Genomic DNA, 17393 nt, shown 5'->3' on the forward strand with positions numbered 1-17393 from the left:
CCTCCTGAAATATGCACTCGTTCACTACTCCCCACAAGGCTAAAAGCATTGGACCGATGTAGGCCCGGGCTAGAAAGAAGGACTTTTCATATATCGGTCAAGTGAACAAGTGTATACTTCGGGAGAATGGAGAGGTTATTGGTATGCAACCATTGCTTCCCCTACCCCTCTGCTTCAAGCGCAGCGGTTGACAGATCATATTCAGTACAGTTTATCATGTGATAATCTTGGCTCTAAGAGGATATAAAACAACACCAATTACACATTTGTATGATAACTTACACTACCACTACACTATTTGGGGTCACTTACAAATGTCCTTGTTTTTGAAAGAAAATCACATTTTTTGTCCATTAAAATAACATCAAATTGATCAGAAATACAGTGTAGACATTGTTAATGCTGTAAATGACTATTGTAGCTGGAAACGTCAGATTTATGGAATATATATGGAATATCTACATAGGTATACACGATCGTCGTAAGCATACTCGGACCAAAGCGCAGCGTGATCTGGGTTCCAACAACAAAGGATAACCGAAATGTGACGTTCTGGAGTGCTCACAGGCAACTACACAAAAACAAGATCCCACAAAAGACAGTGGGGAAATGGCTGCCTAAATATGATCCCCAATCAGAGACAACGATAAACAGCTGCCTCTGATTGGGAACCATACCAGGCCAACATAGAACTAAACAACCTAGATAAGAACACCTCCCCCCCCCCAAGTCACACCCCGACCTAACCAAAATAGAGAATAAAAAAGGCTCTATATGGTCAGGGCGTGACAGTACCAAAAAGGAAGGCTCCGGCACAAAGGAAGGCTCCGGCCTTGGAGTGAGATTGGACGCCGTGCCTGGACTGGACATCGGTGCAGAGGAAGGCTCCTACCGGACGGTGGACTGTCGTCGGAAGCTCTGGACTGGGGAACGTCGCCGGAAGCCTGGTGAGTGGAGCCGGCACAGGTGGCACCGGACTGGTGACATGCACTTCAGGGAGAGTGTGGGGAGCAGGCACATGAGGTACCGGACTGGGGAGACGTACTGGAGACCTGGTGCATGGAGCCGGCACAACTGGTACCGAACAGATGACAACCTCCGCACGGTGAGTGCGGGGTGCTAGCACAGGACGTAACTGGGCTGTGGAGGCGCACAGGAGACCTGGTGCGTAGAGCCGGCACAAATTGTACCGGAACGATGACACACGCCGCACGGTGAGTGCGGGGAGCTGACACAGGACGTACTGGGATGTGGAGGCGCACTGGAGACCTGGTGCGTGGAGCCAGCACAGATTTCCCCAGACTGATCGCACGCTCCTCAGGACAAGTACGGGGAGCTGACTCCCTCTGTTCACTCTCCTCCAATTTCTCCATCCTCTCCCAGATGGGATCTGGTTCACTCCCCGGCTCCGCCGACCACCCCGTGTCCCCCCCCCCCAAAAAAATATGGGCTGTCTTTAGGGCTTTCTATTGGGCGCAAACCCTGACGTCGTCGCTGTCCTCCCTTCTCTCCTTGCGTCGACCGCCACGGAAAGCGATCCTGTCCTGCCAGGATTTCCTCCCAAGTCCAGGATCCCTTCCCATCCAATATCTCCTCCCAAGTCCAGGATACCCTCTCCTCCTGGGCACGCTGCTTGGTCCTGTTGTGGTGGGATCTTCTGTCACGATCGTCATAAACTGGGTTCCACATATTTATTCAATGAAACACACAAAAACAATAACCGAAACGTGACGTTCTGGAGTGCTCAAAGGCACTTACACAAAAACAAGATCCCACAAAATACAGTGTGGAAATGGCTGGCTAAATATGATCCCCAATCAAAGACAACGATAAACAGCTGCCTCTGACTTGGAACCATACCAGACCAACATAGAACGAAACAACCTAGATAGGAACACCCCCCCCTCCCCCAAGTCACACCCCGACCTAACCAAAATAGAGAATAAAAAAGGCTCTATATGGTCAGGGCGTGACAGTACCAAAAAGGAAGGCTCCGGCACAAAGGAAGGCTCCGGCCTTGGAGTGAGATTGGACGCCGTGCCTGGACTGAACATCGGTGCAGAGGAAGGCTCCTACCGGACTGTGGACTGTCGTCGGAAGCTCTGGACTGGGGAACGTCGCCGGAAGCCTGGTGAGTGGAGCCGGCACAGGTGGCACCGGACTGGTGACATGCACTTCAGGGAGAGTGTGGGGAGCAGGCACATGAGGTACCGGACTGGGGAGACGTACTGGAGACCTGGTGCATGGAGCCGGCACAACTGGTACCGAACAGATGACAACCTCCGCACGGTGAGTGCGGGGAGCTGACACAGGACGTACTGGGATGTGGAAGCGCACTGGAGACCTGGTGCGTGGAGCCAGCACAGATTTCCCCAGACTGATCGCACGCTCCTCAGGACAAGTACGGGGAGCTGACTCCCTCTGTTCACTCTCCTCCAATTTCTCCATCCTCTCCCAGATGGGATCTGGTTCACTCCCCGGCTCCGCCGACCACCCCGTGTTCCCCCCCCCAAAAAAATATGGGCTGTCTTTAGGGCTTTCTATTGGGCGCAAACCCTGACGTCGTCGCTGTCCTCCCTTCTCTCCTTGCGTCGACCGCCACGGAAAGCGATCCTGTCCTGCCAGGATTTCCTCCCAAGTCCAGGATCCCTTCCCATCCAATATCTCCTCCCAAGTCCAGGATACCCTCTCCTCCTGGGCACGCTGCTTGGTCCTGTTGTGGTGGGATCTTCTGTCACGATCGTCATAAACTGGGTTCCACATATTTATTCAATGAAACACACAAAAACAATAACCGAAACGTGACGTTCTGGAGTGCTCAAAGGCACTTACACAAAAACAAGATCCCACAAAATACAGTGTGGAAATGGCTGGCTAAATATGATCCCCAATCAAAGACAACGATAAACAGCTGCCTCTGACTTGGAACCATACCAGACCAACATAGAACGAAACAACCTAGATAGGAACACCCCCCCCAGTCACACCCCGACCTAACCAAAATAGAGAATAAAAAATGTTCATGAAAGGGCGTGACAGGCCCATTATCAGCAATCATCACTCCTGTGTTCCAATGGCACGTTGTGTTAGCTAATTTAGCTAGTTTGCGCCGTTCTGTGAAGGGAGTAGTACACAGCATTGTACGAGATCTTCAGTTTCTTGGCAATTTCTGGCATGGAATAGCCTTCATTTCTGAGCACAAGAATAGACTGACAAGTTTCAGAAGAAAGGTATTTGTTTCTGGCCATTTTGAGCCTGTAATTGAACCCACAAATGCTGATGTTCCAGATACTCAACGAGTCTAACGAAGGCCAGTTTTATTGCTTCTTTAATCAGGACAACAGTTTTCAGCTGTGCTAACATAATTGCAAAAGGGTTTTCTAATGATCATTAGCCTTTTAAAATTATAAACTTGGATTAACTAACACAACGTGCCATTGGAACACAGGAGTGATGGTTGCTGATAATGGGTCTCTGTACAGCTATGTAGATATTCCATTAAAACATCTGCAGTTTCCAGCTACAATAGTCATTTACAACATTAACAATGTCTACTCTGTATTTCTGATCAATTTGATGTTATTTTAATGGACAAAAAATGTGCTTTTCTTTCATAAACAAGGACATTTCTAAGCGACCCCAAACTTTTGAACGCGAGTGTACATTTCAACAAGGTTACTCGTATATTTGATTTGAGACCTCACTTGCTGCAGTCTCAGTTGATTGAATCCAATACATTTACAGTAGAGTAGGCTATGTGACATTTAATATCAGACAGACCCATTTAATATCAGACAGACCTGTTTAATATCAGAAAGACCTGTTTAATATCAGCCAGACCTGTTTAATATCAGAAAGACCTGTTTAATATCAGCCAGACCTGTTTAATATCAGCCAGACCTGTTTAATATCAGCCAGACCTGTTTAATATCAGAAAGACCTGTTTAATATCAGAAAGACCTGTTTAATATCAGAAAGACCTGTTTAATATCAGAAAGACCTGTTTAATATCAGAAAGACCTGTTTAATATCAGCCAGACCCGTTTAATATCAGAAAGACCTGTTTAATATCAGAAAGACCTGTTTAATATCAGAAAGACCTGTTTAATATCAGAAAGACCTGTTTAATATCAGCCAGACCCGTTTAATATCAGAAAGACCTGTTTAATATCAGAAAGACCTGTTTAATATCAGAAAGACCTGTTTAATATCAGAAAGACCTGTTTAATATCAGAAAGACCTGTTTAATATCAGAAAGACCTGTTTAATATCAGCCAGACCTGTTTAATATCAGAAAGACCTGTTTAATATCAGAAAGACCTGTTTAATATCAGACAGACCTGTTTAATATCAGACAGACCTGTTTAATATCAGAAAGACCTGTTTAATATCAGAAAGACCTGTTTAATATCAGAAAGACCTGTTTAATATCAGAAAGACCTGTTTAATATCAGAAAGACCTGTTTAATATCAGCCAGACCTGTTTAATATCAGAAAGACCTGTTTAATATCAGAAAGACCTGTTTAATATCAGAAAGACCTGTTTAATATCAGCCAGACCTGTTTAATATCAGCCAGACCCGTTTAATATCAGCCAGACCAGTTTAATATCAGCCAGACCTGTTTAATATCAGAAAGACCTGTTTAATATCAGACAGACCTGTTTAATATCAGCCAGACCTGCTTAATATCAGACAGACCTGTTTAATATCAGACAGACCTGTTTAATATCAGACAGACCTGTTTAATATCAGAAAGACCTGTTTAATATCAGAAAGACCTGTTTAATATCAGACAGACCTGTTTAATATCAGAAAGACCTGTTTAATATCAGAAAGACCTGTTTAATATCAGACAGACCTGTTTAATATCAGAAAGACCTGTTTAATATCAGAAAGACCTGTTTAATATCAGAAAGACCTGTTTAATATCAGAAAGACCTGTTTAATATCAGCCAGACCTGTTTAATATCAGAAAGACCTGTTTAATATCAGCCAGACCCCTTTAATATCAGAAAGACCTGTTTAATATCAGACAGACCTGTTTAATATCAGCCAGACCTGTTTAATATCAGCCAGACCTGTTTAATATCAGAAAGACCTGTTTAATATCAGACAGACCTGTTTAATATCAGAAAGACCTGTTTAATATCAGACAGACCTGTTTAATATCAGAAAGACCTGTTTAATATCAGCCAGACCTGTTTAATATCAGCCAGACCTGTTTAATATCAGCCAGACCTGTTTAATATCAGCCAGACCTGTTTAATATCAGAAAGACCTGTTTAATATCAGACAGACCTGTTTAATATCAGCCAGACCTGTTTAATATCAGCCAGACCTGTTTAATATCAGCCAGACCTGTTTAATATCAGCCAGACCCGTTTAATATCAGCCAGACCTGTTTAATATCAGACAGACCTGTTTAATATCAGCCAGACCTGTTTAATATCAGAAAGACCTGTTTAATATCAGCCAGACCTGTTTAATATCAGCCAGACCTGTTTAATATCAGACAGACCTGTTTAATATCAGAAAGACCCGTTTAATATCTGCCAGACCTGTTTAATATCAGACAGACCTGTTTAATATCAGCCAGACCTGTTTAATATCAGACAGACCTGTTTAATATCAGCCAGACCTGTTTAATATCAGACAGACCTGTTTAATATCAGACAGACCTGTTTAATATCAGACAGACCTGTTTAATATCAGACAGACCTGTTTAATATCAGAAAGACCTGTTTAATATCAGCCAGACCCGTTTAATATCAGCCAGACCTGTTTAATATCAGAAAGACCTGTTTAATATCAGACAGACCTGTTTAATATCAGCCAGACCTTTTTAATATCAGCCAGACCTGTTTAATATCAGAAAGACCTGTTTAATATCAGACAGACCCAAGGTCAAAGTCACTTTTCCTGAGGAAAGAGAGAAAAGAGAGAAAGAAATACGTGAATCAACATGGGTGTCCCTGTCTAATAAAATGTGTAAAAATGTGTCACCACATTCCCCTGATACAACCACCCCCGTCCCAAACACACACAAAACATCAGGTCTCTCGCATCATTGGTCACTGTCCCTCAGAAAGGAGGCTCTAGCATATAGGAAACACAATGCAGTACGTCATTCATCGGAGGACAGATAGCATCTTATCTGCAGGCTTCCTCCACAGTGCAAGGACAGCATCGGAAATATAATACACGCTCCGGCCTCTGTTTATCCTGCAGATTAGCAGGCTTTTTATGCTGGTGGGGGAGTTATTGCCCTCTGTGTTGGAAAAGTAGCCTACAGAGAGAAGCCCTTCGGTCGGCACATTGATTTCAGAACAGACAGTACTAGTCGACCCACACACCACCAAACCTGGGCTCAAGTAGTGTTCATTTTCGATCAAATAGTTTAGCTGCTCTCGATTAAGCTTGCCTGGCTGGCCGTGCAATGGAACCAATCGAGCAGTTCCAAAAGTGCAAATCGGCTAAATGGAACCAATAGAGTAGTACCCAATGTGGCAAACCCCACCCATCTGGCATCACTCCAGACATATTTGATTAAACACTTAAAGTATTTGGAAGACAACAAATACTACTTGAACCCAGGTTTGGAACACGTCACCATGAGTTTGAGTTTCTATGAGAGTTGGAGGTTGTGTTTTGGTTGAGGAGCTCAGTGCTCATTCCTGCTCTGCCCTTGCCTGACGATTCAAACTGAATTCTTCCCCTGCTCTATGTTCGCTACATTATTCAGTCTGAGACTGCCATCATTGAAGACATTTGTGGTGACGTCAAAATGAGGGGTATTGTCCAAAACAAAGTTATCAGCGATAGGATCATCTCTAACCAATCAGAGTATCGAAGCCAACAGTAAATCATGCACGCACGCACGCACGCACACACACACACACACACACACACACACTTGTATATTCCAGTCTAACACACATCATAACATCTGTCACCGGCAATGGCGTCTGCCACTTAATTGGGCACACATTCGAAAATACACCAAGTTCATTATACAAATGTCAGTGCCGTGCTGCCAGGGGATGGAGGGAGGGTGGAATGGAGGAGTGGGAGAGTGGAGCTGCAGAAAGACCTGTTTAATATCAGAGGAGTGGGAGAGTCAGGACCTGATGAGAGTGAGAGCTGCTGGACTCTTAATAGAGGATATCAGGGAGAGTGGAGCTGATGGACTCTAAATAGAGGAGTGGGAGAGTGGAGCTAATGGACTAAATAGAGGAGTGGGAGAGTGGAGCTGCTGGACTCTAAATAGAGGAGTGGGAGAGTGGAGCTGATGGACTAAATAGAGGAGAGTGGAGCTGATGGGAGAGAGTGGGGAGCTGATGGACTCTAAATAGAGGAGAGAGTGGAGCTGATGGACTAAATAGAGGAGTGGGAGAGTGGAGCTGATGGACTAAATAGAGGAGTGGGAGAGTGGAGCTGATGGACTAAATAGAGGAGACCTGATTTAAATCAGGGAGAGTGGAGCTGATGGACTAAATAGAGGAGTGGGAGAGTGGAGCTGATGGACTCTAAATAGAGGAGTGGGAGAGTGGAGCTGATGGACTAAATAGAGGAGTGGGAGAGTGGAGCTGATGGACTAAATAGAGAGTGGGATCAGAAAGACCTGAGTGGAGCTGATGGACTAAATCAGAGGAGTGGGAGAGTGGAGCTGTTTAATATGGACTAAAGAGAGAGCTGATGGACTGTTTAAATAGAGAGTGGGAGAGTGCTGATGGACTAAATAGAGGAGTGGGAGAGTGGAGCTGATGGACTAAATAGAGGAGTGGGAGAGTGGAGGAGAGTGGAGCTGATGGACTAAATAGAGGAGTGGGAGAGTGGAGCTGATGGACTAAATAGAGGAGTGGGAGAGTGGAGCTGATGGACTAAATAGAGGAGTGGGAGAGTGGAGCTGATGGACTAAATAGAGGAGTGGGAGAGTGGAGCTGATGGACTAAATAGAGTGGGAGAGAGCTGATGGACTAAAGTGGGAGAGTGGAGCTGATGGACTAAATAGAGGAGTGGGAGAGTGGAGCTGATGGACTAAATAGAGGAGTGGGAGAGTGGAGCTGATGGACTAAATAGAGGAGTGGGAGAGTGGAGCTGATGGACTAAATAGAGGAGTGGGAGAGTGGAGCTGATGGACTAAATAGAGGAGTGGGAGAGTGGAGCTGATGGACTAAATAGAGGAGTGGGAGAGTGGAGCTGATGGACTGTTTAAATAGAGGAGTGGGAGAGTGGAGCTGATGGACTAAATAGAGGAGTGGGAGAGTGGAGCTGATGGACTAAATAGAGGAGTGGGGAGAGTGGAGCTGATGGACTAAATAGAGGAGTGGGAGAGTGGAGCTGATGGACTAAATAGAGGAGTGGGGAGTGGAGTAAATAGAGGGGGGAGTGGAGCTGATGGACTAAATAGAGGAGTGGGAGAGTGGAGCTGATGGACTAAATAGAGGAGTGGGAGAGTGGAGCTGATGGACTAAATAGAGGAGTGGGGAGTGGAGCTGATGGACTCTAAATAGAGGAGTGGGAGAGTGGAGCTGATGGACTAAATAGAGGAGTGGGAGAGGAGTGATGGACTAAATAGAGAGTGGGAGAGTGGAGCTGGACTCTTAATAGAGGAGTGGGAGAGTGGAGCTGATGGACTCTAAATAGAGGAGTGGGGGAGTGGAGCTGATGGACTAAATAGAGGAGTGGGAGAGTGGAGCTGCTGGACTCTTAATAGAGGAGTGGGAGAGTGGAGCTGATGGACTAAATAGAGGAGTGGGAGAGTGGAGCTGATGGACTAAATAGAGGAGTGGGAGAGTGGAGCTGATGGACTAAATAGAGGAGTGGGAGAGTGGAGCTGATGGACTAAATAGAGGAGTGGGAGAGTGGAGCTGATGGACTAAATAGAGGAGTGGGAGAGTGGAGCTGATGGACTAAATATCAGAAAGAGTGGAGAGGAGTAGGATATCAGGGAGAGGGGAGTGGAGCTGATGGACTCTAAATAGAGGAGTGGGAGAGGAGTGGAGCTGATGGACTAAATAGAGGAGTGGGAGAGTGGAGCTGATGGACTAAATAGAGGAGTGGGAGAGTGGAGCTGATGGACTCTAAATAGAGCTGAGACTAAATAGAGGGGAGAGTGGAGCTGATGGACTAAAAATAGAGTGGAGCTGAGACTAAATGGGAGAGTGGAGCTGATGGACTAAATAGAGGAGTGGGAGAGTGGAGCTGATGGACTAAATAGAGGAGTGGGAGAGTGGAGCTGATGGACTAAATAGAGGAGTGGGAGAGTGGAGCTGATGGACTAAATAGAGGAGTGGGAGAGTGGAGCTGATGGACTAAATAGAGGAGTGGGAGAGTGGAGCTGATGGACTAAATAGAGGAGTGGGAGAGTGGAGCTGATGGACTAAATAGAGGAGTGGGAGAGTGGAGCTGATGGACTAAAGTGGGAGAGGAGCTGATGGACTAAATAGAGAGAGTGGAGCTGATGGACTAAATAGAGGAGTGGGGGGAGTGGAGCTGATGGACTAAATAGAGGAGACTAAATAGGGAGAGTGGAGCTGATGGATGGACTAAATAGAGGAGTGGGGGAGTGGAGCTGATGGACTAAATAGAGGAGTGGGGAGTGGAGCTGATGGAGTGGAGCTGATGGACTCTAAATAGAGGAGTGGGGAGTGGAGCTGATGGACTAAATAGAGGAGTGGGAGAGTGGAGCTGATGGACTAAATAGAGGAGTGGGAGAGTGGAGCTGATGGACTAAATAAATGGAGAGGAGTGGGAGAGTGGAGCTGATGGACTAAATAGAGGAGTGGGAGAGTGGAGCTGATGGACTAAATAGAGGAGTGGGAGAGTGGAGCTGATGGACTAAATAGAGGAGTGGGGGAGTGGAGCTGATGGACTCTAAATAGAGGAGTGGGAGAGTGGAGCTGTTGGACTAAATAGAGGAGTGGGAGAGTGGAGCTGATGGACTAAATAGAGGAGTGGGAGAGTGGAGCTGATGGACTCTAAATAGAGGAGTGGGAGAGTGGAGCTGATGGACTAAATAGAGGAGTGGGAGAGTGGAGCTGGACTCTTAATAGAGGAGTGGGAGAGTGGAGCTGATGGACTCTAAATAGAGGAGTGGGGGAGTGGAGCTGATGGACTAAATAGAGGAGTGGGAGAGTGGAGCTGATGGACTAAATAGAGGAGTGGGAGAGTGGAGCTGATGGACTAAATAGAGGAGTGGGAGAGTGGAGCTGATGGACTAAATAGAGGAGTGGGAGAGTGGAGCTGATGGACTAAATAGAGGAGTGGGAGAGTGGAGCTGATGGACTAAATAGAGGAGTGGGAGAGTGGAGCTGATGGACTAAATAGAGGAGTGGGAGAGTGGAGCTGATGGACTAAATAGAGGAGTGGGAGAGTGGAGCTGATGGACTAAATAGAGAGTGGAGCTGAGTGGGAGAGTGGAGCTGATGGACTAAATAGAGGAGTGGGAGAGTGGAGCTGATGGACTAAATAGAGGAGTGGGAGAGTGGAGCTGATGGACTAAATAGAGGAGTGGGAGAGTGGAGCTGATGGACTAAATAGAGGAGTGGGAGAGTGGAGCTGATGGACTAAATAGAGGAGTGGGAGAGTGGAGCTGATGGACTAAATAGAGGAGTGGGAGAGTGGAGCTGATGGACTAAATAGAGGAGTGGGAGAGTGGAGCTGATGGACTAAATAGAGGAGTGGGAGAGTGGAGCTGATGGACTAAATAGAGGAGTGGGAGAGTGGAGCTGATGGACTAAATAGAGGAGTGGGAGAGTGGAGCTGATGGACTAAATAGAGGAGTGGGAGAGTGGAGCTGATGGACTAAATAGAGGAGTGGGAGAGTGGAGCTGATGGACTCTAAATAGAGGAGTGGGAGAGTGGAGCTGTTGGACTAAATAGAGAGGAGTGGGAGAGTGGAGCTGATGGACTCTAAATAGAGGAGTGGGAGAGTGGAGCTGATGGACTAAATAGAGGAGTGGGAGAGTGGAGCTGATGGACTAAATAGAGGAGGAGTGGAGGAGAGTGGAGCTGGACTAAATGGACTGATGGACTAAATAGAGGAGTGGAGAGTGGAGCTGATGGACTAAATAGAGGAGTGGGAGAGTGGAGCTGATGGACTAAATAGAGGAGTGGGAGAGTGGAGCTGATGGACTAAAAAGTGGAGAGAGTGGAGCTGCTGGACTCTAAATAGAGGAGTGGGAGAGTGGAGCTGATGGACTAAATAGAGGAGTGGGAGAGTGGAGCTGATGGACTAAATAGAGGAGTGGGAGAGTGGAGCTGCTGATGGACTAAATAGAGGAGTGGGAGAGTGGAGCTGATGGACTAGAATGGGAGAGTGGAGCTGATGGACTAAATAGAGGAGTGGGGAGTGGAGCTGATGGACTAAATAGAGGAGTGGGAGAGTGGAGCTGATGGACTAAATAGAGGAGTGGGAGAGTGGAGCTGATGGACTAAATAGAGGAGTGGGGAGTGGAGCTGATGGACTAAATAGAGGAGTGGGGAGAGTGGAGCTGATGGACTAAATAAATAGAGGAGTGGGAGAGTGGAGCTGATGGACTAAATAGAGGAGTGGGAGAGTGGAGCTGATGGACTAAATAGAGGAGTGGGAGAGTGGAGCTGATGGACTAAATAGAGGAGTGGGAGAGTGGAGCTGATGGACTCTAAATAGAGGAGAGGAGCTGATGGGAGGAGTGGAGCTGATGGACTAAATAGAGGAGTGGGGGGAGAGTGGAGCTGATGGACTAAATAGAGGAGTGGGAGAGTGGAGCTGATGGACTCTAAATAGAGGAGTGGGAGAGTGGAGCTGATGGACTAAATAGAGGAGTGGGAGAGTGGAGCTGGGGATGGACTCTAAATAGAGGAGTGGGAGAGTGGAGCTGATGGACTAAATAGAGGAGTGGGAGAGTGGAGGATGGTGGGAGGAGTGGGAGAGTGGAGCTGATGGACTAAAAAGGAGTGGGAGAGTGGAGCTGATGGACTAAATAGAGGAGTGGAGCTGATGGACTAAATAGAGGAGTGGGAGTGGAGCTGATGGACTAAATAGAGGAGTGGGAGAGTGGAGCTGATGGACTAAATAGAGGAGTGGGAGAGTGGAGCTGATGGACTAAATAGAGGAGTGGGAGAGTGGAGCTGATGGACTAAATAGAGGAGTGGGAGAGTGGAGCTGATGGACTAAATAGAGGAGTGGGAGAGTGGAGCTGATGGACTAAATAGAGGAGTGGGAGAGTGGAGCTGATGGACTAAATAGAGGAGTGGGAGAGTGGAGCTGATGGACTAAATAGAGGAGTGGGAGAGGAGTGGACTCTAAATAGAGAGTGGAGCTGATGGACTAAATAGAGGAGTGGGAGAGTGGAGCTGATGGACTAAATAATAGAGGAGTAGGGAGAGTGGAGCTGATGGACTCTAAATAGAGGAGTGGGAGAGTGGAGCTGATGGACTAAATAGAGGAGTGGGAGAGTGGAGCTGATGGACTAAATAGAGGAGTGGGAGAGTGGAGCTGATGGACTAAATAGAGGAGTGGGAGAGTGGAGCTGATGGACTAAATAGAGGAGTAGAGGGGAGAGTGGAGCTGATGGACTAAATAGAGGAGTGGGAGAGTGGAGCTGATGGACTAAATAGAGGAGTGGGAGAGTGGAGCTGATGGACTAAATAGAGGAGTGGGAGAGTGGAGCTGATGGACTAAATAGAGGAGTGGGAGAGTGGAGCTGATGGACTAAATAGAGGAGTGGGAGAGTGGAGCTGATGGACTAAATAGAGGAGTGGGGGAGTGGAGCTGATGGACTAAATAGAGGAGTGGGAGAGTGGAGCTGATGGACTAAATAGAGGAGTGGGAGAGTGGAGCTGCTGGACTCTTAATAGAGGAGTGGGAGAGTGGAGCTGCTGGACTAAATAGAGGAGTGGGAGAGTGGAGCTGATGGACTAAATAGAGGAGTGGGAGAGTGGAGCTGATGGACTAAATAGAGGAGTGGGAGAGTGGAGCTGATGGACTAAATAGAGGAGTGGGGAGAGTGGAGCTGATGGACTAAATAGAGGATGGGAGAGTGGAGCTGATGGACTAAATAGAGGAGTGGGAGAGTGGAGCTGATGGACTAAATAGAGGAGTGGGGAGAGTGGAGCTGATGGACTAAATAGAGGAGTGGGAGAGTGGAGCTGATGGACTAAATAGAGGAGTGGGAGAGTGGAGCTGATGGACTAAATAGAGGAGTGGGAGAGTGGAGCTGATGGACTAAATAGAGGAGTGGGAGAGTGGAGCTGATGGACTAAATAGAGGAGTGGGAGAGTGGAGCTGATGGACTAAATAGAGGAGTGGGAGAGTGGAGCTGATGGACTAAATAGAGGAGTGGGAGAGTGGAGCTGATGGACTAAATAGAGGAGTGGGAGAGTGGAGCTGATGGACTAAATAGAGGAGTGGGAGAGTGGAGCTGATGGACTCAATAGAGGAGTGGGAGAGGAGCTGATGGACTAAATAGAGAGTGGGAGCTGAGCTGGACTAAATAGAGGAGTGGGAGAGTGGAGCTGATGGACTCTTAGAGGAGTAGAGGAGTAGGGAGAGTGGAGCTGATGGACTAAATAGAGGAGTGGGAGAGTGGAGCTGATGGACTAAATAGAGGAGTGGGAGAGTGGAGCTGATGGACTCTAAATAGAGGAGTGGGGAGTGGAGCTGATGGACTAAATAGAGGAGGAGTGGAGGATGGAGTGGAGCTGATGGACTAAATAGAGGAGTGGGAGAGTGGAGCTGATGGACTAAATAGAGGAGTGGGAGAGTGGAGCTGATGGACTAAATAGAGGAGTGGGAGAGTGGAGCTGATGGACTAAATAGAGGAGTGGGAGAGTGGAGCTGATGGACTAAATAGAGGAGTGGGGAGTGGAGCTGATGGACTAAATAGAGGAGTGGGAGAGTGGAGCTGATGGACTAAATAGAGGAGTGGGAGAGTGGAGCTGATGGACTAAATAGAGGAGTGGGAGAGTGGAGCTGATGGACTAAATAGAGGAGTGGGAGAGTGGAGCTGATGGACTAAATAGAGGAGTGGGAGAGTGGAGCTGATGGACTAAATAGAGGAGTGGGAGAGTGGAGCTGATGGACTTAATAGAGGAGTGGGAGAGTGGAGCTGATGGACTAAATAGAGGAGTGGGAGAGTGGAGCTGATGGACTAAATAGAGTGGAGCTGTGGGAGTGGAGCTGATGGACTAAATAGAGGAGTGGGAGCTGCTGGACTAAATAGAGGAGTGGGAGAGTGGAGCTGATGGACTAAATAAATGGGAGAGTGGAGCTGATTGGACTAAATAGAGGAGTGGGAGAGTGGAGCTGATGGACTAAATAGAGGAGTGGGAGAGTGGAGCTGATGGACTAAATAGAGGAGTGGGAGAGTGGAGCTGATGGACTAAATGGGAGAGGAGATGGGGAGAGTGGAGCTGATGGAGCTGATGGAAATAGAGGAGTGGGGAGAGTGGAGCTGATGGACTCTAAATAGAGGAGTGGGAGAGTGGAGCTGATGGACTAAATAGAGGAGTGGGAGAGTGGAGCTGATGGACTAAATAGAGGAGGGAGAGTGGAGCTGATGGACTAAATAGAGGAGTGGGAGAGTGGAGCTGATGGACTAAATAGAGGAGTGGGAGAGTGGAGCTGATGGACTAAATAGAGGAGTGGGAGAGTGGAGCTGATGGACTAAATAGAGGAGTGGGAGAGTGGAGCTGATGGACTAAATAGAGGAGTGGGAGAGTGGAGCTGATGGACTAAATAGAGGAGTGGGAGAGTGGAGCTGATGGACTAAATAGAGGAGTGGGGAGAGTGGAGCTGATGGACTCTAAATAGAGGAGTGGGAGAGTGGAGCTGATGGACTAAATAGAGAGTGGAGTGGGAGAGTGGGAGAGTGGAGCTGATGGACTAAATAGAGGAGTGGGAGAGTGGAGCTGATGGACTAAATAGAGGAGTGGGAGAGTGGAGCTGATGGACTAAATAGAGAGATGGACTAAATAGAGGGGAGAGTGGAGCTGATGGACTAAATAGAGGAGTGGGAGAGTGGAGCTGATGGACTAAATAGAGGAGTGGGAGAGTGGAGCTGATGGACTAAATAGAGGAGTGGAGCTGATGGACTAAATAGAGGAGTGGGAGAGTGGAGCTGATGGACTAAATAGAGGAGTGGGAGAGTGGAGCTGATGGACTAAATAGAGGAGTGGGAGAGTGGAGCTGATGGACTGGAGCTGATGGACTAAATAGAGGAGTGGGAGAGTGGAGCTGATGGACTAAATAGAGGAGTGGGAGAGGAGCTGATGGACTAAATGGGAGAGTGGAGCTGATGGACTAAATAGAGGAGTGGGAGAGTGGAGCTGATGGACTAAATAGAGGAGTGGGAGAGTGGAGCTGATGGACTAAATAGAGGAGTGGGAGAGTGGAGCTGATGGACTAAAAGAGGAGGGAGAGTGGAGCTGATGGACTCTAAATAGAGGAGTGGGGGAGAGTGGAGCTGATGGACTAAAGAGAGGAGACTCTAAATGGGAGAGTGGAGCTGATGGACTAAATAGAGGAGTGGGAGAGTGGAGCTGATGGACTAAATAGAGGAGTGGGAGAGTGGAGCTGATGGACTAAATAGAGGAGTGGGGAGTGGAGCTGATGGACTAAATAGAGGAGTGGGGGAGAGATGGGACTGAGTGGGAGAGGAGCTGATGGACTAAATAGAGGAGTGGGAGAGTGGAGCTGATGGACTAAATAGAGGAGTGGGAGAGTGGAGCTGATGGACTAAATAGAGGAGTGGGAGAGTGGAGCTGATGGACTAAATAGAGGAGTGGGAGAGTGGAGCTGATGGACTAAATAGAGGAGTGGGAGAGTGGAGCTGTTGGACTAAATAGAGGAGTGGGAGAGTGGAGCTGATGGACTCTAAATAGAGGAGTGGGAGAGTGGAGCTGTTGGACTAAATAGAGGAGTGGGAGAGTGGAGCTGCTGGACTCTTAATAGAGGAGTGGGAGAGGAGCTGATGGACTAAATAGAGGAGTGGGAGAGTGGAGCTGATGGACTAAATAGAGGAGTGGGAGAGTGGAGCTGATGGACTAAATAGAGGAGTGGGAGAGTGGAGCTGATGGACTGATGGAGCTGATGGACTAAATAGAGGAGTGGGAGAGTGGAGCTGATGGACTAAATAGAGGAGTGGGAGAGTGGAGCTGATGGACTAAATAGAGGAGTGGGAGAGTGGAGCTGATGGACTAAATAGAGGAGTGGGAGAGTGGAGCTGATGGACTAAATAGAGGAGTGGGAGAGTGGAGCTGATGGACTAAATAGAGGAGTGGGAGAGTGGAGCTGATGGACTAAATGGGAGAGGAGATGGGAGAGTGGAGCTGATGGACTAAATAGAGGAGTGGGAGAGTGGAGCTGATGGACTAAATAGAGGAGTGGGAGAGTGGAGCTGATGGACTAAATAGAGGAGTGGGAGAGTGGAGCTGATGGACTAAATAGAGGAGTGGGAGAGTGGAGCTGATGGACTAAATAGAGGAGTGGGAGAGTGGAGCTGATGGACTAAATAGAGGAGTGGGAGAGTGGAGCTGATGGACTCTAAATAGAGGAGTGGGGGAGTGGAGCTGATGGACTAAATAGAGGAGTGGGAGAGTGGAGCTGATGGACTCTAAATAGAGGAGTGGGGGAGTGGAGCTGATGGACTAAATAGAGGAGTGGGAGAGTGGAGCTGCTGGAGTCTAAATAGAGGAGTGGGGGAGTGGAGCTGATGGACTAAATAGAGGAGTGGGAGAGTGGAGCTGATGGACTAAATAGAGGAGTGGGGGAGTGGAGCTGATGGACTAAATAGAGGAGTGGGAGAGTGGAGCTGATGGACTAAATAGAGGAGTGGAGCTGGGAGAGTGGAGCTGATGGACTAAATAGAGGATGGACTAAATAGGGAGAGTGGAGCTGATGGACTAAATAGAGGAGTGGGAGAGTGGAGCTGATGGACTAAATAGAGGAGTGGGGGTGGAGTGGAGTGGGGAGTGGAGCTGATGGACTAAATAGAGGAGTGGGAGAGTGGAGCTGTTGGACTAAATAGAGGAGTGGGAGAGTGGAGCTGCTGGACTCTAAATAGAGGAGTGGGAGAGTGGAGCTGATGGACTAAATAGAGGAGTGGGAGAGTGGAGCTGATGGACTAAATAGAGGAGTGGGAGAGTGGAGCTGATGGACTCTAAATAGAGGAGTGGGAGAGTGGAGCTGATGGACTCTAAATAGAGGAGTGGGAGAGTGGAGCTGATGGACTAAATAGAGAGTGGGAGAGTGGAGCTGATGGACTAAATAGAGGAGTGGGAGAGTGGAGCTGATGGACTAAATAGAGGAGTGGGAGAGTGGAGCTGATGGACTAAATAGAGGAGTGGGGAGTGGAGCTGATGGACTAAATAGAGGATGGGGGAGTGGAGCTGATGGACTAAATAGAG

Source organism: Oncorhynchus nerka, linkage group LG24 (assembly GCF_034236695.1).
Source record: "Oncorhynchus nerka isolate Pitt River linkage group LG24, Oner_Uvic_2.0, whole genome shotgun sequence".
In the NCBI taxonomy this organism is placed as follows: Eukaryota; Metazoa; Chordata; class Actinopteri; order Salmoniformes; family Salmonidae; genus Oncorhynchus; species Oncorhynchus nerka.